Genomic DNA, 22,109 nt, shown 5'->3' with positions numbered 1-22,109 from the left:
TTGAGAAGGTTAGTTTACTTGTCAGAAAGTAGACTGGAAAGCAATGTTTTAGAAACAAGACGTTTGGGACTGCTACAGGGATCCAATGTTCAGGCTAAATCACTTGATACATTTCATATGAAGCTAAGTAGTTGGAACAAGAGATGCTAGAGGTCTAATCAGCAAGAATAATAAACAGAAGAACGACAGCCAAGTCTAGCGAAACTGTCTGGAGAAAGAGTACTGGAGGATTTGTGGTCTAATGTGCATTTGTGCTTAGTAAAAGATAAGCTGTTCCTCGATTTTTAAATTTAAGTGTTATTCCTGAGGATTATGGTCATCGCATCTCTTTGCTTCTGTAAGGGGCTGGTGAGATGCAATAGCAATGTTTGAGTCCAGTTATTTGTGAGTGGGAGATGTGCTCTATCATTAGGCGTCCTTCTCACCAAATAGGTTATTATCAGCAGGTAATAAGAAATGTGCATCATTACAAATTCTCATGTGGTATTTTGTTCTAAAACAGACAAGGTATGTCTTCTGTGGCAGCGCTGAGTGAACACATAGAGACTGGTGTCAAAATGGCTGTTATAAATTACAGGATACATTTTAATAGTTAAGCAATTATCTAAAGAGGCACTACTGGAAAATTGTTTAGTAATAATTGGCTGATTTTTATGATGAAGGATAATTCTTATGCAAATCTTTTTATATAAATACCTGAAGAATTCAAAAGAAGGACATTAATTTTAAAAGCATTTCTGGGAACTTTCTGTTGTCTGGACTTATTTATCTTTAAATGCAAATGCTGGAACTATTCAGAAAACCATCAAAATAGCTTTCTATATCTATTTTTAGAGTTTAAAAGTATGACATGCATATGTAGTCATATGTAATTTATATATTTATAATATAAATAAAATATAATTTCTACTATATAATAATGGTACTTGAGAGGCCAAAATTGACCACTACTAAATTCAGGCCTAACAAATTCTGTTGTTGGAAGCTACAACTAAAAGAGAATGCCTTGGCCTATAGAATGAAAGGAAAATATTTCGTTATTCTTGAAGAGTTAAAGCTATAAGGCTTCTTTTCCTTCTTACCCTTTCCTTTGTCTTGGTACTATTTATCATTCTTCTTTACTTATCTTTCTTTCCCCATCATGGTTTTTATGTTTTCAAAACTTCGCTCAACTTTACCAGCTGTAGAAACCTCACCTTGACTACCTCAGTTTGTCTCTGCCCCTTCAGTGCTACTGTACTAGGCTTTGCCCTTTTCATGGCAAAATACGACAGTCTTCCTTTTTGTGAAAATGTTCAAATCATATCAAGGAGTATGTCTTCCCAGTAAGACCACTACCATCCAAATATAAAAATGTTTGTTGCTAGTATTTGGCCTGATAAAGAGCTTGTACCAGAATATAAACTAGCCACATCACTAACACAGGTTTAGTCCACGTGACTTTTTTTCTCATAGCAAGACTTTCCTGAAAAAGAAATTAGGGCAAGCTTTATTAATTGCAAACTGGCACTTTAATGAACTAGACTATAGGGATGTTAGTGGATACTTTTTTATCTTCCTGTAGGATAATTGTGATAGATGAGGTGACTGGTTGGTAGTGAGCTGTGACATTCACAGTGGTGGATAATTGCTAATAAGAGGTGACAGTTTTGAGTGTTCACTGTGTGTCAAGGCCTGTTCTATGCAGCTTTTATGAATGAGCTCACTTACACCTCACAATTGCCATTTTGCCCATTCTACAGATGAAAAAAGTGTGGCCCTTGAGGCTAGGCACGGTGGCTCACACCTGTAATCCTAGCACTTTGGGAGGCCAAGGTGGGCAGATCACTTGAGGTCAGGAGTTTGAGACCAGCCTGGCCAACATGGTGAAACCCCGTCTCTGCTAAAAATACAAAAATTTGCCAGGTGTGGTGGCGCACGCCTGTAATCCCAGCTGCTTGGGAGGCTGAGGCACAAGAATCACTTGAACTTGGGAGGTGGATATTGTAGTGAGCCAAGATTGTGCCATTGCACTCCAGCGTGGGTGACAGAGCAAGGTTCCATCTCAAAAAAAAAAAAAAAAAAAAAAAAAAAAGAAGTGAGATCCTGAGAAATTAATTTGTCCCAAACCTTACACTTAGTAAGGGGCTAATTCAGATTTCAAACCCAGATTTGTCTGAAACCAAAGTCTATACCTGGATCTATTCTGTCCCACAGAGCTTTCTGCAGTGAAAATGTTCTGTCTTCTGTTTTCAAAATCGTAGCCATTTACCACATGTGGCTTTTGAATACTTGCAGTATGTCTGGCTCAAGTGAGAAACTGAATTCCTAGTTTTATTTTAGTTAATTTACAGATAAATTTAAATAGCCACATGTGGTTAATGGCTACTATGATCAACAACACAGGTCCGGAGACTTTAAAATGTTGCTAACTACAGGCTAATCACAGGAAACCCAGTCCAGGAAAGTATATTCATGTAAGGTCTAGTTTTTCTCCATTTCTAGAGTTTCTTAGACATTGTAAAAAAACAAAAAAACAAAAACAAAAAACAACAACAACAGCAGGGGTACTATCTTAAATTGTTGCTGCATTGGAGGTAACAGAATTCAATTAAAAAAATTATTTACAGTCTCCTTTGGTTCAGAAACTGTGTCATGCTTTGGGCATTCTAAATGAATTTTGTCTTCCAAGAGTTCATCGTCTAAGTAGCTTTATAGAGAATATCATAGTTCTTTTCCCAAAATTTCTTCATAAATGATTAGACAAAGTATTTAAAATCTGTGCTATATAGTATTTTGTGGTATTTTGATTTTAATTTTATGAATAGATAATACATTCCCATGGTTTAAACTTCAAAAGGTTCAAAGCGCCTTCCAATTCCCTTCTATAGGTGCAACCAGTGCTGTCATTTTCTAGTGTATGTCCTTACAAATAAATGTTTTGTGCAACACACAAAAGTGCACATATGTACTCAACCATCCCCCTTTCTGAAACCAAATAAACACTGTTGAGTTACCTTGTTCTTTTTACTTAAAAAATACACCTTGGATATATTTTCATGCTAGTATTAAAAAAAATCTCCCATTCTTTTCTATGGATGCATTACATTACATTGCATGCATGTATTATAATTTACTTAAACATTTCCCTACTGATGGACATTTAAGTTTTTTCCATTCTTTTGCTATTACAGAAAATATTCATATGAGTAATTTCAATACTTGTATTCTAAAGTGAGCTAGAGTGACTGCATTCCTGTTTCCCAGACCGTATTCCACAGAACACAAGTCTCATGAGATGTTCAATATCCAAAAGGGTTCTATAGTTAAGTAACTTTGGTTAACTCTGGGTATTTGTTGACGTTTCGTAGTGTACACTGTCAAATTAAAAGAAATCTTGCAATAATCTGCTTCGATGTAATCCAAGTGTTTCCCAACCTCATATTTTCTCAAGGAACAGAATACACTATTGTTTTGGGTCAGGTTCCTGGGAAGCAGACTGAGATAGAAATGTTCATGCTAGAGGCTTACTGGGGCATGTTCTAAAGAACAACACCTGATAGAAGTGAGGGCAGATCAAAACAGGGTGGGCAGAGGGAGAAGTTGGACTGTGATGCAGTTGCAACAATGGCCTCACAGGATCCCATGGGGAGCCTTCTAGAAGCAGGATGTCCCTTTGGAGATGTTCCAACTCTGGAAGGGAAGCAGGCCAGATTCCTGGAAGGGAGAGCCACTCCCTGATGCTAGACAGCTTTCTTCCATTGGAAGCATTTCTCAGGAGGGTCTCAGCTGTGAGCTATCAACTGGAACAATGAATTTCATTGTTCACTACAACTCTGTGTAGAATCTTCAGATTTTTAAAGGAAGTGTTTATCAGTTCCTAGAGTATCTTGCTGGTCACAGCAAGTCATTTGGTCTCCCGGGACTCAGTTTCTTGCTGTAGGAAATATGTATACTGAACTGAAAGTTCTTTAGAGTTTATAACATTCTTTGCATCTATTTCCATTTCAGTATGTGCTAATTAAATTCTAAGGTCAGACATAAGTTTTCCCAAAGACATACTTGGCCATAGAGAGGCCAATAATGTGGATAGATAAGCCCTAATTTTTTAATATTTCTGCTGTGCAGTTATGGAAAAAACGTGCATTGTTATAATGCTTTCAAGTATATGTTACTTAACTTGGGGCAGACTCTTGGGGCAAAATTGAATAAGAGAGCTGAATTAGAGCTTTTTATTTTAAAAATATTTTGGTTACCTCTTGTTAGGTGTTTACTGAAGAAGCTAGCCTGCTATCTTCCTAGGAACATTGGCCCATATTGATAAAATTGAAGGAATATACTGGCATGAGGTGTAAAAGAGAGAGGAGCGTAACTAACTTTAAAGCACATTCTTAGAAGCTCTTATTTATTCTCCTTTTAGAAGCTCAGGAAGCAAACAGGTGTAGATAAACAGCAATAGCAATTTCTCAAGGACCATCCGTTTGGGAATCAGATGGGTCTAAATGCCCATCCTATGTCTTTTACGGTACTTGCGAATTTCATTCTCATGCTCCTGCAGGATTCATCAATTGTGGTTGTTATTGATGGAAGCTTGTTTCCTGGCAGGAGAGGGAAAAGGGCTCAGGGAATGGGCCTCTGTTAAGTGTGCCTGGTAGAGTTGATGAAGGTTCATAAAGAGGATGGAAAATATATCCAAGAAAAAGAAAATGTTCTTTTTGGATAAGGAAATGGGAAGTGAAATCAAATTTAAAGCAGTGGGTATTATACAAATATGATGCAGAGAAGCAAACAAAAAGGAAAAAAAAGAAGAAGCAATTTTAAGATTGGTGGCTGTATGGGTGTAGGATCAACTTTTAAATTGAATGTAAGTTTTTCTTAAAAACCTTAATCTTTTTCTTCAACACAAAGCTTCATAAGGATTCTTGGATCATACTGAAATTTGGTTAACATGTTTCTTAATGTATTTTATAAAATAAAAGTACTACTTTACTTTTTAAAATGGCATAAGTTGGATTACCCTTATAAAAACAGAAGTTATACTATTTTTAGGTTTTCCAATCATATAGTCTGTTGACATGCTTATACCCCCCTCAAATCACATATGCCTTAAAATATTATACTATATTGTGATGTTGTGGTTTACTACTTCGTATTTGAGTGGAGACTGTGCCACTTTACTTTTAGAATATACGTTTACAACTTATTTTCAACACCGTCTTTAGACTTGGTCAGTAACTTGATATCAAACAAATACATTTGACATCACATGTGCTTTGTGATATTTTGTGATAAAGAGAAAAACATTTTGCTAAAGAGCTATATGAAGCATTATAGGTTTTAAAAAATGATATATGATTTTTTTTCTCCAAAATGATATATAATATTTTTTTCTCCAAAATGATGTAGTTCTAGTCAGCAGGACATAAGTTAAATTATGGGGAACTCTGAGGATTGTAGAAAAGATTTCCCTAAGAAGTTCAGTCTTGACTTATGTAGTTTTCTCCATATGAGTCTTCCTGTTTTTTATAGCATGATCAGGTATGTAGGTAACCATAAATCTGAGGAAGGGAGCATTACTCAATACATAATTATTAATCCTTTTATCCCTACCTTTGACTCTTACAGAATCCATTCCAATATATGGCCATGTGGGTCTTTGGAGCAGTGTTCCATCATGTTCCACGATGGTGACATCATACGGAGCACAGAAATCAATGTTAGCAGATAACCAGCCCATAAAAAATCGAGTAAGTAAAGTTTTAAAAATTGTATCATGCAATATAGATACTTTTATGTAATAGCATAACTAAAAATAAGGAAGATGTGGCAAAACAGGTGAAGTTATATATACCTAGAACTTTTAAAATGAGCATCTTGGTTTAAAAAATATACCATTTGTTATTGCATGCTTAAAGCATATATTTGAGGGCACAGAATATTGCACATAATTTTTTTTCTGAAAAGAGCCACTTAGTAAATATTATATGCTTTTGAGTCAAATGATCACTGTCACAACGAGTCAACTCTGCTCTATTGCTTGAAAGCAGCCATCATCGTGTATGGGCATGGCTGTGTCCCACCGGAACTATTTACAAAAACAGGCAGCAGATGATGGTTGGCCTCTGGGTCATAGTTTGTCAATTCTAGGCATATAAAATGACAGAATTGTGCACATCACTTTCTGTATATTACTGGATTAATTTTGAAAGAACTTGGGTGCTTAAAATTCAATAATAAATGTAATCAAACCATCTAATTTTTGAATTAGTTTACTAATGTAAGGATATTAGAAGGTAATGTAGATTAGATTTTTTAAAAGACTAATTGAGACTTCTGAGGAGTATTTTAGAGAAATGTAAGGTCAAGTTCAGTCTTGATAACTAACAAAATATAGTAAGGTATAACTTGATGATGGAGATATGTTCTAAGAAATGTATCGTTGTGCAATTCTGTTGTGGGAACATCCTTGACTGTACTGACACAAACCGAGATGGTATAGCCTATACATGTCCAGTCTATATGATATGGCCAATTGGTTCTAAGCTACAAACCTGTACAGCATGTTACTACACTGAATACTATAGGCAATTGTAACACAATGGTATTTGTGTATCTAAACATAGAAAAGATACAGTAAAAATACGGTATAAAAGATAAAAAATACATACCTGCATAGGACACTTAGGATAAATAAAGTTTACAATACTGGAAGTTGCCCTGGTTGATTCAATGAGTGAGTGGTGGGTGAATGTGAAGGCCTAGGACATTACTTGACACTACTGTAGACTTTATAAACACTGTACACTTAGGTCATGCAAAATTTATTAAAATATTTTTCTTCTTTTAATAATAAATTCACTTTAGATTATAACTTTTTAAAGTTAAGAAACAAACATTTTCTTTAACTTTTTGACTTTTGTAATAACACAATTTAAAACACAAACATATTATACAGCTGTACAAAAATGTTTTTCTTTATATCCTTATTCTGTAAGCTTTTTCCTGTTTTTAAATTTTTTTTAATTTTTACTTTTTAAATGTTTTTGTTAAAAACTAAGACACAAACCCACACATTAGCCTAGGTCTACACAGAGTCAGTATCATCAACATCACTGTCTTTCTCCTCCACATCTTATCTCACTGGAAGGTCTCCAGGGTCAATAACACACATGGAGATGTTATCTCCTATAATGTCAATGCCCTCTTCCTGGAATATCTCTGGAAGGAACTTCCTGAGGCTGTTTACAGTTAACTTTGTTTTATATAATTTTTTTCATTATACTTTAAGTTCTAGGGTACATGTGCACAGCGTGCAGGTTTGTTACATACGTATACATGTGCCATGTCAGTGTGCTGCAGCCATTAACTCGTCATTTACATTAGGTATACTTCCTAATGCTATGCCTCCTCCCTCCCCCGACCCCATGACAGGCCCCGGTGTGTGATGTTCCCCTTCCCTGTGTCCAAGTGTTCTCATTGTTCAGTTCCCACCTATGAGTGAAAACATGTGGTGTTTGTTTTTATTGTCCTTGTGATAGTTTGATGAGAATGATGGTTTCCAGCTTCATCCATATCCCTACAAAGGACATGAACTCATTCTTTTTTATGGCTGCATAGTATTCCGTGGTGTATATGTGCCACATTTTCTTAATTCAGTCTATCACTGATGGACATTCGGGTTGGTTCTAAGTCTTTGCTATTGTGAATAGTGCCACAATAAACATATGTGTGCATGTGTCTTTATAGCAGCATGACTTATAATCCTTTGGGTATATACCCAATAATGGGATGGCTGGGTCAAATGGTATTTTTAGTTCTAGATCCTTGAGGAATCGCCACACTGTCTTCCACAATAGTTGAACTAGTTTACAGTCCCATCAACAGTGTAAAAGTTAACTTTTAAGAAAATATAAGTAAAAAGAGTACACCACACATAATGATTAAAAAAGTATAGTATAATGAATACCTAAACCAGCAACATAGTTATAATCAAGTGTTATGTTCTGTATATAATTTTATGTTATACTTTTATTTGATGGGCAGCACAGTAAGTGTGTTTCCACTAGCATCACCATAAATTGAGCAATGCACTTGTTATGACGTTATGATGTTGATGTGGTTTGGATTTGTGTCTCCATTGTTGGAGGAGGGGGCTGGTGGGAGGTAATTGGATCATGGGGAGAAACTTCCTCCTTGCTGTTCTCATGATAGTGAGTTCTCATGAGATTTGGTTGTCTAGAAGTGTGTAGCACCTCCCCCTGCTCGCACTTCTTCCTGCTCTGACCATGTAAGACATGCCTGCTTCCCCTTCACCTTCTGCCATGATTTTGTTTCCTGAGGCCTCCCCAGTCATGCTTCCTGTATAGCCTGCAGAACTGGAGTGAATTAAACATTGCTTTTGTTTATAAATTACCCAGTCTCAGGTAGTTTTTTCTAGCAATGTGAGAATGGACTAATACAGACATCTTTGTCACCAGATGCTAGGAATTTTTCAGCTCCATTATAATCTTATGGGACCACCTCATTGTATATGCAGTCTATCATTGACTGAAACTTCATTATGTGGCATGTGAGGCGTTAAAGCCACAGAAATAAATCTAAGTATCTGGCTTCTTACTAGTAAAGTGAATCTATACATTTTATTTTCACTTCCAGTTATAATTGCTAATTAACATCCTCAGATAGAATTCTGTAGCATGTATACTAGATCAAGATAAACAGTAAAATAAGTAAAAGAGTTTAAGGAAATTGAAACATTTTATAAGAATCTAAGAGGAAAAAGGTAGTTTCTTTATTTTTCCATCATTTTTAGTATGAGAAAATAAATAACTATAAATTCAAAGAAGAAACACGGAAATCATGTTCTTTGACAGTAATTATTTATAAACTGAAACTTACCCCTTAACTTCATGAACTTCCTAGAAATTACCATTTCTTGGAATTTTCATTAAGAATTCCCCAACCTCAAGAACAAATTTACTGGTGGTTTTTTTTTTGAAACGGAGTCTTGCTTGTTTGCCCAGGCTGGCATGCAATGGCATGATCTTGACTCACTGCAACCTCCGCCCCGAGGTTCAAGTGATTCTCCTGCCTCAGCCTCCTGAGTAGCTATAATTACAGACACATGCCACCATTCCCAGATAATTTTTGCGTTTTTAGTAGAGACGGAGTTTCACCATTTTGGTTAGGTTGGTCTCGAACTCCTGACCTTGTGATTTGCCCACCTCGGCCTCTCAAAGTGCTGGGATTACAGGCGTGAGTTATTGTGCCTGGCCGGTGTCTTACTGATCCACACAAATTAGGTATTGCTCTCACTGAGGGGTTAAAAAAGAAGCAGGGGGAAATTTTGGGTATTGAGTGATAATATTTAAGACATTTTTAGTAATAGCAAGGTAGTTGTAAAGTGTCTTGTCACTGAGATATTGATGGAATGAATAAACATTCTTTTTTTAAAAAAATTATTCTGATCAGTTCTGTGGCAAATAAGCTATGGCAGGGGAATTTTGCTTAAACGAAATTACGCTTGAAATATGCAAGAGATTTAAACAGAGATCTCCCCTAGTATGTGAGTAGTAAATAAGTGTTTCAAAGTCATAAGAAGAGTGTCGTGTGCCTTCTGCTTTTCTTTTTATGAATTCTCTTTGATTCCTAGATTTTTAGGTTCAGCTTCCTTTGTCAGGATACTTAAAAACAGGGGCACTTTGATTGGTTATTTTTTGGTGGCCAATAATAGTTATTCATGTCAGGATTTAGGTTAGATGGAATTAAAGACCTCAAGTATCTCTTTCAATTTACATAGTAAAACAGGCAAATAAGTGTAATTTGTTCCTTGGTGAACTCTGCTCTTACTGTAACAAGAACCCAGAAAAGCACTATTTATATCAGTTAATCCCTTGAAGGTAGCTTTTATTTTGGATAGTCAACTGGGGAATATAATAGGCTCAATGCTAAAGAAACATTTGAAACATTTCTGCCAACCGAATCTCACTTGTAGTCTTTATCATGATTTCTTTGCTATAATTTTTACATTCTGAAAATAAACACATTTATAAAGAAGAATTTGGGTATCAACTAAGTTACTAAAAACCTCACCAGTGCATGTTTTCACTCAAGGCCCCTCCTCTTTTATTTTAGCTAGGGATGCAGCTGACAAGCTGGGGTGGCCTTGAGTCACCACTTTTAACTCAATTTAGTTAAAGTTTTTAATTTTATTTCTTCTTATCTCTTTGATTATCAGGATAATATATGCTCATTATAGAAGAGTGAAAACTACAAAAAAGTTTAAAGTGGAAAAAATATCACCAGTTGCCGTACTTACTAGAAGGCAGCTAAACGCATGACTGTTAACAAGGTTATTTTGTTTACGTGATTGCTATAAAAAAGATTGAAAAATTGCACTGTGGTTTTGCTTGTTTAACAGGAAATTGTGACATTTCTCTGTGACATTACATAACTAAACGTTATTTTAATGTGTATATAGTACTCGAATTCAAAACAGGCTCCAACCCATCATTCCTTTCTCTAATTTTTGATTATTATAAATAATACTTCAGTGAATATGTTTTTGAATAAATTTTGTCCATATTTCTGATAATTTCATTAGGTATATTTCCTAGGAAGGGAACTAAGATGTCTAAAGTAATAAATATTTTAATGGTGCTCAGCTCTTATCCCAAAAATGATGTACAGATTGACACTTTTTGTCATCCCTACACCTTCATCATCTCTATATGAGTCTTGGTGATATTGCATCCTCACCAGTGCTGATGTTTCACAATTCTTTCTGGTTCTATGAAGAATAGGGGCAGCAGTTTATGCCAAACGTAATTCTCATCTTGGAAACCACAGAGAAAATTATGAGAATGGGATTGAAGGGAGTCCCACAAACTAGGTCTAGCAAAACCCAGAGACAGTGAGTAACCATAAAATCCAGAACATGTTACTGTAGATAGGCAAAAGCAACTGAAATTAGCAGAATTTGTGCAGGAAGCACTGCCAGGAGGAATGAGAGTGTGGAGGGGCCACAGTGATAGCAGATGTTGCTGACTGCCAGCAGGTAAGAAGGTAAGAGCCCTGTTTTGAGTGGGAGCTAAACTCAAATAGGGAGTCATCCCTGGGAGAATTGGAGAAATATGTTTTTGTCCCCATAAGAGGCAGATCTCAGAAAGCACATCTTTTAAAAAGGAGAGAAATGCATTGGAAGGAAGGGGTTGTATCCCTTGGCGGCGGCTTCTAGTGAGGAAGCTGGAGGAGCTCAGAGCTGGTGCATGTGCCTTTCTCCTAAGATCCAATGGACTTCATGAGGCGCATCCTGACAGGCAGAGTTGGATTCCTGCCTGCATTGTGCACTTAGTGCCTGGGGCTGTTCTCCTTGTACGGAGATGTGGACAAGTTAATAGCCTATGTGGCTCATCTTTGACCAATGGGATACAGAAGTCAGCAACACATTCTTCCCCTTTTCTCTGCCTGGGTGTGACCTCTTAAAGTACAGTTTCTGTACCGCTGTGCACTTAGAAATGACGAGCTCTGTTGCATACCCTTATATTGGCTCCCTCCATCCTTCGTTTCTGTTTTGCTATTGTTGTCGTGGTTATTATTTTTTCTCCTTATTTTCACTTCTTTCTGCTTTCCTGGAATCATACCCCGCAATAAAATACTTTTTTCTGTGTCTAATGATGATGTCATACCTGTCATACCTTTATTGTTTTTCTGATTTCTATTGGGATTTCTTTTCTGTTTCATGGATTACTTAAAAATGTATTGCTTAATTCTCAAGCAATTGAAGATTCCCTAGTTGTCTTTTTCAGTTTTAGATTTCACAGCCAGGTTTCTTTTAGAGAATAAAACATTGAGTACTTTTAGTCCTTTTAGTTTTGTCATGACTTGCTTTAGGCCCAACATATGGTTAATTTTGGCAAATGTTCCAAGAGGACCTAACAAAAGTAAGTTTTGCCATTGAGTGCAATGCACCTTAGAGAACAGGTAGGTCAAATTTATTGTTTTGTCCACATCTACTCTGTCCTTGTTGACTTTTTCTTTTACTGTGTATTCTATCAGCTTTTGAAAGAGATGTTTTTAAATTACCCACAATTACGGTGAATTTGCCTATAAGATTTAAAGCTGTGATTTTAGAAGACTATAGATTTTGGAACGTGAGACCTTCCTGGTAGTTTGACCTTTTCATAGTTAAGAAATGCACACCATCATCTTTGTAATAAGGCTACCTGTCTTAAAGTCTGCTTTGTTATTAATGTAGCTTATTTCATTTAATATTGCATGATATATATTTTCTCATCCACTTGCTTTCAGCCCGTTTTTTTCTCCATGTTATACACGTGCATCTCTTGTAAACAGCAGGTAGCTGTGTTTTATGTTGTTGTTTTGAATTCAGCCTGACAATCTTAGTCTTTTACAGAGTATTTAGTTCATTTTTATTTAATGTAATTTGTGTTTGTATTCATCAACCTATTTTTTTCTGTTTGACTCAGCTTTTATGTAGCTTTTCCTTCTTTTGTTGTTATTACTTAGCTATTACAACATGCATCCTTTGCATATTACATTCTATTTAATGATTTAAGAAGAGATAATTGCAGTTTGATTTAAACCCTTAGAGAAGAATATAAACTCCAAATTGTTTCAATGAAGTGAGAATGCCACTGATATCTAAGCTTGATAAAAATTTCACAAGCAAACTATTTCCCAATTTTATTTATGAATATCAGTGCAAAACTCTTTGTATTATTGGCAGAAAAAAAAATCCAGCAACTCATTAAAATGGTTATCATTAAAAAAGTAACTCATTAAAAAAGTAATATCATGACCAAGCAGGCAGGGTTCATTCTAGGAATGAAATATTACGAACTCTATTAAAATAATTTATCATATTAATTGGTCTAAAAATCATATTGTAATTTCTATAGATGCTGAATATTTATTCGACAAAATTCAACAGCCATTGTGGTTATTTTTTAAAAAGACAACTCAATAAAATAAGAGTTAAAACATTTTATGAACATGGCGAACTGACAAACTATTTATGCTGTAGGGGCAGAAATGGGGTGATCCCTTTCTTCCCCATTATAAAGGTCACAGCCTACACCCTTCTAACAAAAGACAAATTAACAAGAGAAGTGCATAACACACTTATTTGATCATAGTTTCATGTGACACAGAAGCCTTCAAAAATGAAGACCCAAAGACTCAGGGTAAACTATCCATTTTCATACTCGTCTTTTTGGAACGTTTATGGAGACTTCATTAGCTAGGCATGATTGAAGCATAAACAGCTAATGTAGAACTGTACTTGGACAAAAATGGCATGATCTAATGTTAATAGACCTGGTGGGGAAATCTCAATAAAGCCTGTTCAGATTCTTCTTGCCCTATCTATGCAGCTTTCCTTCCTCCCAGGTATGGGATATGGCCCCTCTGGAAATGAGAGTCTTAATTTCTTTTTGGCCAACTGTTACATGGAAAGGTCAGGGAAGTTTAGAGTAATATTTTTAGGTTTTACGCCTGGCTTTGGTGAAAAGGGGTTCTGGCTCCTATGACCTGCCTTGAGGAAGAGGGCTTCTAGTTTCTATAGCTCTCCTTGGGGAAGAATGAGGCTGAGAAACACGAGATAGAAGATCAGAGAGAAACTTGCTTCTGAGGCTGCTTCTGAGGCCTTCATTTTGAAATATTATGTTTTGAGCCCTAAGAATGCACACAAACAAACACAAACACACATGCACACAAACACACCATCTTGTCTCAAAGCCATTATTGTAATGAAAACAAAACAAACAAACAAACAAACAAACAAACAAAAAAAAACACTAGAGGCATTTCTGCTTATTCAGTTAAAAGTATAAATTAGATAAGGATGCACAATTCTCAACCCTGCTACTAATACTGTACCAGAGATTTTAGCCAACAAAGCAGATGCAAGAGACAAGTTAAGTCTTAAGCTCTAAGACCTAAGCAGGTGGAAGTAAAACCTTTATGTTTTTGTGACTTAATATTCAGAAAACCCCCAAATAACCTATGAAAGTTTCTAACCATTACTCAATTCCAGCATCTAAAATAGGAAAAACAGAGATACATCTGACTCATTAAAAAAATCCTTTGGTTGGAAGGACAAAAACACACACACACACACACACACACACACACACACACACGCAAAAAAAACCAACAACAAAAACACCTGGGGAAATTCAAAAGAATGATAAAGTGAGAAAAATATTTACTTCTCCAATCACCAAGCACTTCCCCCCTAATATATTAAGAGCTTTTAGAAACTGGGGCATTTGGGGAAATATAAACTGTAGAGCTGTTGGCAAAGAACGTAAATGAACAGTTTATATAAAAATAATTGCAAATAGCATTTCAACTCAGAAAAAAGGTGTTCAACTCCACATAAGATGCTAGTTGTTATTTGATTTTATTTAAGAAATGAGAAAATATAAATACATATTTCTAAATTTGCTTGCGTTTTATAAAGAAACTTTCAAGAAAGCATAAGAATTAATAGAAATGGTTGCCTACAGAGACCAGAGTGGAGGGACAACAAATAGGGTGAATGAGACAGGAATCGAAGCCTAATTCTTACGTAAATACTTTCTCATATTGTTTTGTTTTTTAGCCATGTGAACATATTACTTTTATAGAAAAAAATAAAAATATAAATTTGCAATTCCTTTATGTAAGGTGAAAAATTTTACCTCTTTCAATTACTGTGTAAGTTGAGTTATTTAAAGCATTCATGTGCTATTTGTATTTTTATTTCTTAAAATTATCTGTTCAAGTTCTTTAGAGATATTTTTGTTTTGTAGTTTTTTTTAACCAAACTTTAAAATTCCTTAATATATTAAGGAACAAGTACATTTTAATATTTTTATCTCACCTTTTAAAAGTCTGGTTATCCTATCTTTTTTTTATTATACATTAACTTAGAGAAATTAGTAATTCTTATTTTGTCAGATCTATCAATCTTCCTGTGTTGACTTTTTAAGAAACATTATTTTGTTTTTGAGATGACAACTGAATGCTAAATGTTTAATGATAATCATATGAATTTTAAGGAAATTGATTATCACTGACTGACCTTTCACTTCAAACTGCCCTAGTTTTAATACATGCATAAAACATTTCAAAGGAATCATGACGGTATATTTTACTTAATGGCCTTTAATCTTCTTCATGAAACCTTCATTTTAATGAATGACAAAAGGAGAAAATACAGAAAATGATTCTGGGTACTTTAATGACATCTCTTTGCATGAACTATGAGCTACAGTTACCAGTGCTATGAGACTGGAGGGTGTTGCTTGTTCATTAGAGATTCTTACAGTGATTAGGAAACAAAGACTAACTGTGAAATGATACGTCATGGTTTGGGAGATCTGGAAACATCAGGTGAAACTGAAGTTCTCCCACATGAACAAAACATTGTTATTTTTAACGTTAATTAGGACATCTGTAGCTACTATTTGCTTTCTTGAAGGAAAGTATATTAGGTTGCAAACACTAAAGGGGAGATAGGTGGGCATGTTCCTTAATCTTATGTGGAATTTAAAGACTACAAAGATCTGAGTGTATGTGTGTTGGGAGATGGAGGAACAGGGAAGAAATAAAATGGGTTTAGATCATCCAAGATTTTAACAAACAGAAGTTTGAAATTTTCCAAGCACTATATTTACCTATGTTCCAGGTGCTCAGATTGCATAACAAATTATTCTCAGACTTCATGTAATAAAGACACCATTTATTATGCTCATGAATTCTGCAGATCAGGAATGTAGACAGGGCACAACAGGTATGGTTGTTTCTGCTCCAGATGCATGGGGCTTCAATGGAAGACTTGAAGGCTGGGAGGTAGGAAGCAGGACATTTTTCTCTAAAGAGCCAGAGAGTAAGTATTCTTGGCTTTGCAAGATTTAAGTACAGTCCCTGTCATTACTACATATTTCTGCTGTTTCACGATAGTAGATACCATTGATAATATATAAATGAATGAACATGGGTTCCAATAAACTTTATTTTCAAAAACAGGCAACTGGTTGGGTTTGGCTCCCTGAGGTACCTGAAGGATAATTTGTTTGCATGTCAGGTTGATAAGAAGTGTCAAGTGGAGGTGTCAGTTGTTCTTCATGTAGACCACTCCTAGTAGGCTCATTCCTTTGGGATAGTTTGGGCTTCCTGTCCTCATGGAGGCTGGGATCTAATGATGTAAGTCTTCAGAAAGAGGCAATTAATACATACCCCAAATCCTCCTAAGAATCTCCTTAATGTATCTATGACACTTCCTCTTCTTAATAAACAATGGAAAAAGGAATGAATGGAACTCAAGACATTGCCTCAAATGATTCATCCTTGCCCAAGGATGTACTCACAGAGACTTGGCACATCAGGTAGGGCAGGTATGTGAGTCTTGAATGATACCGGTTGATCTCTTTGCCACTGTAGTTAAGATGGGCTTCTGCTGTCACTGAGAAGTTCCAGAAATATTAGCGCTCATCTAGAAATTATGTAAATATTTACTTTTTTTCTAGATGGTTTTTTTAAACTAGAATTTATTTGTCATAGGAGGTGATATGAGAATATAAATCTCTTAAAGACCTAGATGAATGCTTCACAAAACCCTTGTTAAGTAATAACTTGTCCCTTACCTGCTGCTTCAAGATTCAGAGAGCGCTTCATTGAGTCATCTGTCAATACGTTAGTATTGATAGAACAAACTTGTTTTTATTTTGTGATAAATTTTAACATCTACTAGGTCTAGTTCCTCTTTATTCCTTTTCTATTTAAAAATTATTTTCACCAGTAGATGTTTTTGGATGAACTTAAGGATCATAGTGTCAAGTTCGCTTCTTATGTCAATTCTTATATGTCAATTTCACTTCCGAATTTATTTCTTACGAAATAATTTGGAAAAATGATATTTCTGTAATATATAGTTTCCATCTAGGAATAAAGTATACTTTTCAAATTACTTAATTGTTCTTTCTGCCTTTCAATCTAGTTTTATTGATTTCTTTATATATTTCCATATATTACCATATTCATTCCTAACTATTGTATAATTTTGTTGCTAATGTGGATTAGGTAATTTCCCCCACTTACCGCTGAGACATGGAATGATGAATTTAAGAGTTGTTGATATTATGAGGTATATATTTTGGTTTCTGTCCGTGGTTTCTGTCTCATAATTCCCATAGATCTTGTTTTTCCTAGGTGACTAAAACAATAGGTATGTCTTTTGTTAAAGTATTTAGTCTTTTGTTCTTGACTTCCGAAGCAGCTTCTAAACAGCTTTAAAGTAATAAAGGTGAAAGACAGCCTTTTGTCATAATGTTGGGGCTGTTTAGGGCTCAGAAGCAGGACTCAGAAAACAGAATCTCTCTCTGACCTTTTCCTGACACTCCCCTCATTTTTTTTTTTTTTTTTTTTTTTCTGTGACGGAGTCTCACTCTGTCGCCCAGGCTGGAGTGCAGTGGCACGATCTCGGCTCACTGCAAACTCTGCCTCCTGGGTTCACACCTTTCTCCTGCCTCAGCCTCTTGAGTAACTGGGACTATAGGCACCCACCACTACATCCCCAGGCATGGTGGCTCACGCCTGTAATCCCAGCACTTTGGGAAGCTGAGGCAGGCGGATCACAAGGTCAGGAGATGGCTCCCCTCCTTTTAACTTAAAATTTTCAATTTTATAAGACAGGGTCTCACTCTATCAGCCAGCCTGGAGTGCAGTGGCACAATCTTGGCCCATTGCAGCCTTGACCTCCGGGGCTTAGGTGATCCTCCCATCTCAACCTCCTGAGTAGCTGGAGCTACAGGTGCACACCACACTGCCTGGCTAATTTTTTGTGTTCTTTTGTAGAGATTTGGTTTCACCATGTTACCTATGCTGGTCTTAAGCTATCTATCCATCTCACCCTCCCAAAGTGCTGGGATTACAGGCGTGATCCACCCCACCTGGCCTTCCTGCCTCCCCCGCCACTTTTTTTAAACTTTCTCCTTTTTCTCCCCAAGGAAAGCTGTAGAAATTACAAACATACTCTCATCTTCCCTCCCTTTGTGTCTTGGAGCTGGCCGTAGAGAAGTTGTCCGATTGTAAGTCATAAGATCCCCATTTCTGAAGGGGTCCTCCTGCACCATACCCAGGAAGGAGGAATGCTGCCCAGAGAGGCCAAGAAAAATCTCAACAGTCCTTGCTGGGTTGTCCCACTCACTCTATTCATATTAGGCCATACTCTCTTTGTCCAGTCATATTTTTACATGGTTGTCCATGCTTCAATCATTCCTATCCAATGAATTTTCCATAAGAGGCCCAGAAAGATAGAATGTGGGGAGCCTCTGAATAGCTGAACTTGTGGAAGCTTGCAGAAAGGTGAAGAAGAATTCATCCACATGCGGGTGGGTGGCACATCCCACTTCCACAGAAATGGAAGCGCTTGTGCTCAGGACCCTTTAGACCTCACCCTATGTATCTCTTCATCTGACTGTTTATTTGTATTTTTAAAAATATCCTTTATAATAAAGTTGTAAATGTGTTTCTCTGAATTATGTGAGCCAATCTAACAAATTAATGAAACCCAAGGACCGGGCTATGGGAACTCTCATTTATAACTGGTTGGTTAGAAACCCAGGCAAAATAACCTGGGACTTGTAGGAACTGAGCCTCCAACCTGTGTGATCTGATGCTGTCTCCAGGTAGATACTGTCAGAAGGCTATTTCCAGGTAGATAGTTGGGTGTCCACTGCAGAACTGACTGTTTGCTTGTTCGTTGGGAGAAATCCCCACACACTTGGTCACAGAAATTTTCTGTGTTGATTGTTGTGGCATGAGAGTAGAGAAAAACTGTTTTTCCCACCCAGTACCTATGGTTTAATTCATACCTTCTTTTTTCACTCTGTATGCCACTTACTTTAAAAAAATAAAAATGTGAGTGTCTTGTCTAGTCAGCAAGACTAAGAAATAAGTTTGTCTTCTGCTTTTTGGGTCTCTGTTTTTTTCAGTTATAGGAAGGAAGGGTAGGGTTGAATCAAATACTAATTCTTAAAGCATCTTTTGTTTTTTTAGTTCTCTTATAATGTGAGGTAATGTGGGGTGTATTTATGTTTTTCTTGGTATTCTAATGTATATAATACTTAGTTGTCAGAATCCTCTAGGGATTAGACATATATGCATAGATAAATAAGCATGAACCTCACTGTCAGCAGCTACCATTAGTGAGCTTATTTATTTAATTCTTTCTCTTATATTAATTTTCTGGTACAATAGGTTATGTTAATATTCTGTGAAAACCAACCTGACATTGTTAACCTTTTCATGGGACATTAAACTTTGACTACTGTCACAGTTAGTAAAGCTCACTTTACAGAAATTTAATTTGTGCATTAAAAATGTATATATACAATTACCTTTTATTAACACATTTTACAGTTGTGGTTAAATCACTGTATAATTTTATTAAAACGTATGAAATGATTGATTTTGAGATAGAGATCATACCGAGTGCCACATATGCTGGGAAATACATGCACATCCTTGTTGAGAGGTATTTTCTTTAGGATGGAAGGCCTTTTGAGAGAGACACTGCAGCTCTCCTGTGCCTCAGCCTACCTCCCTGGGCCAGGCCTTTAAGCTGTCTCTGAGGTGGTGGGTTCAGCTTCCTTTATGCCACTTGGCCACTGCCTCTTCATGCAAGCCTCTGACTCTCTCCTCAGCTATCTTCCATGTTCCCTGTGGGTTTTGGCAGAAACTTCTGGATTCCTTCCAGAGAAGATGCTTAGATGAGCTGCCCAGGGTGTTTCTGAGCCAAGGATAATGGCTGCATCATGTTGAATTTAGCAGAAATAGAGAGTTAAAAGAAGAGAATGTTGTCTGGGTAGAAAAATTTTGATTTTAGATTTATTAAGTTTGAGGCAATAATAGGCTATTCAAGTGGAAGTATCCCGGGGACAGGGATTGGCAAACTTTTTCTGTAAAAGGCCAGATGGTAAATATTTCAGTCTTTGTGGACCGGATGTGATCTCTGTCACATCTTATTCTTTGTATTTATTTTTTATTTTTTTACTATTCTTTTGATATATATTTAAAACGCAAAAATGTAGGACAACAACAAAAAGCTACAATGTAACTTGGTTCATGACAGAGCCTTGACTGAGATATTGGGTCTAGAAATCTAGATTAATATTCACCATGTGGATAATTTGAAAACTCATGAGTAAGCATAGAGGTACAATATTCTAATTAAGATAGATTATTATTGTAAATTATATAAGTATTTACATTGAAAGTGTTTTGCCCAGAAATAGATTTTTATAAAATCATGTCTTATTTTTTTGAGCCATGTAAAGTTACTAAGGACTTCCATCAACTAGATATAAAAATAGATTCAATAAAATTAATAAAATTTTTCAAATATTGATTAGGATTTAAGAAAAATTGTTTCAGAAAATTTCTAATTTCATAATTCTGTGGAAATTAATGGAAAATAACATTTAGCTTACTGGATGTCACAGAGGCTAAAAGTAATCTTTGGTTTATGAGAATATCATGATACATGATAGAATAAGACAGGCTATAAGAATTATAGCCAGCTGTGTTGCCATCAAGGAATTATAATATTTATGCTTTAACTGTGGGATTAAAAGGGGTTATATCCTTTCAAAATTGACTGAAATAAATGCATTATAGGTCGAATTAAATAAAAACAACATGAGTTCTTTAATTCTGTCCAAATTAACCAAATGAATGGCACAAATTGAAGAAGTCTTTTAAACTAGCCATAATTAATGAGTTCATTTATTCCCTTAATTCAAGTAGATCACTAAAGTCTATTTTCCTAATGGAATTTGATTGATTGTAAGTTTAACCAACATGTTTTGCTTTTTGCAACATATTTACAGAAAGATTCAATATTTTTACTAGTACAACCTAGAAATTATTTTACTTTCATTTAAGATGATACAATGTTTCAGATAAACTTTTGAAATCTATAGAGTATGACTTTCATATATTAAATGCAGAGTGCAGAATACAGAAGTTAGTTTTAGATTCAACATTATGTCCAAGTTCCAGTACCTTTATACCTGAAGTGTTTGAGAGAAACATTGGCAAATTGGAGCTTATGTAGAAAGACATAACCAGGAATGTAACATATCTAAGTACTAATTCAAGTGAAAAATAGCAAAAACAACTAGTATGGAGAAGAAAGACCTTGGACGGTCTGACCTCATGTATGCATTGCACAATGGGGTGTATATCACAGTTGTCTTAAATATTTAAAATGGCAGAAGAAGGAGCAGACTCATTTATCTATCCATTCATCCATCCGTCTAATCATTCACCCATCATTTCATATAGAAATAGCCTTCTATATGCTAATCTTAAAGTATATACTAGAGACAGAAAGATAAGTAATATAACCCTTACCTGAAGAAGCTCATAGACTAATGAGGAAGCTCCTATTTTGTGGGAACTCTTATTAGTTAGGTAAACCATTAGCTTTCTTTTCCTCCTCTATAAGTCCAGATAATAATAATAATAATGCATAACTCAGAGGATTATCTATGGGGGAATATGAAATTGTGAAAAGTACTACAAATTCTATAGAATGTTAGATGACATATTATTGACTGAGGGATTTCTGGATAAGAGATTACTAACTCATGTTTTCTGAATCTCGTGATTTAAAATTTTACAGTAAATTAGTTATGTGTGGTGTGATAAACCATATAAAATTTAGTGTCTTAAAATCACAACACTTTATTATTTCTCATTATTTTACTGGTTGACTGAGTGATTTTCTCCCTGTCTTGTTTGGGCTCATTCGAGATCTCCTCACTCACCTGCCTGGTGCCTTGGTGATGGCTGTTGTGCGAGCTGCTTTCATCATGCAGTTTCTTCATTAGGTAGTCCAGCTGGATTTTCTTACATGACAGCAGAAACAGTCAAAGATGTAACAAACAGAATGGCAAGGCCTCTTGGGACCTAGAGTTGGAAGTCACACATTATTTTTGCCATATCCTGTTGGTCATAGCTAGTTATAAAGACATAGGACATAAATCATAGCTAGGACATAAATCCTAGCTAGCCCAGATTTAAGGGGAGGGAAGATAGACTCCACCTTTCAATGGGAG

General features: G+C 35.8%; 1 protein-coding gene across 3 annotated transcripts in view; it reads left to right on the top strand.

The window, feature by feature from the left end:
- The window catches only part of IL15 (interleukin 15), a 98,337-nt gene that overhangs the window by 15,520 nt on the left and 60,708 nt on the right, over positions 1-22,109 (top strand). For all 3 annotated transcript variants that reach the window (XM_023226005.2, XM_023226003.3, XM_023226004.2), the window contains exon 2: positions 5,605-5,726. The gene's annotated coding sequence lies outside the window, so the exon portion shown is untranslated. The remainder of the gene's footprint in view (positions 1-5,604; positions 5,727-22,109) is intronic.

The sequence above is a fragment of the Piliocolobus tephrosceles genome, chromosome 3 (assembly GCF_002776525.5).
Source record: "Piliocolobus tephrosceles isolate RC106 chromosome 3, ASM277652v3, whole genome shotgun sequence".
Lineage (NCBI taxonomy): Eukaryota > Metazoa > Chordata > Mammalia > Primates > Cercopithecidae > Piliocolobus > Piliocolobus tephrosceles.
This window is presented reverse-complemented; position numbering and strand designations above follow the sequence as displayed.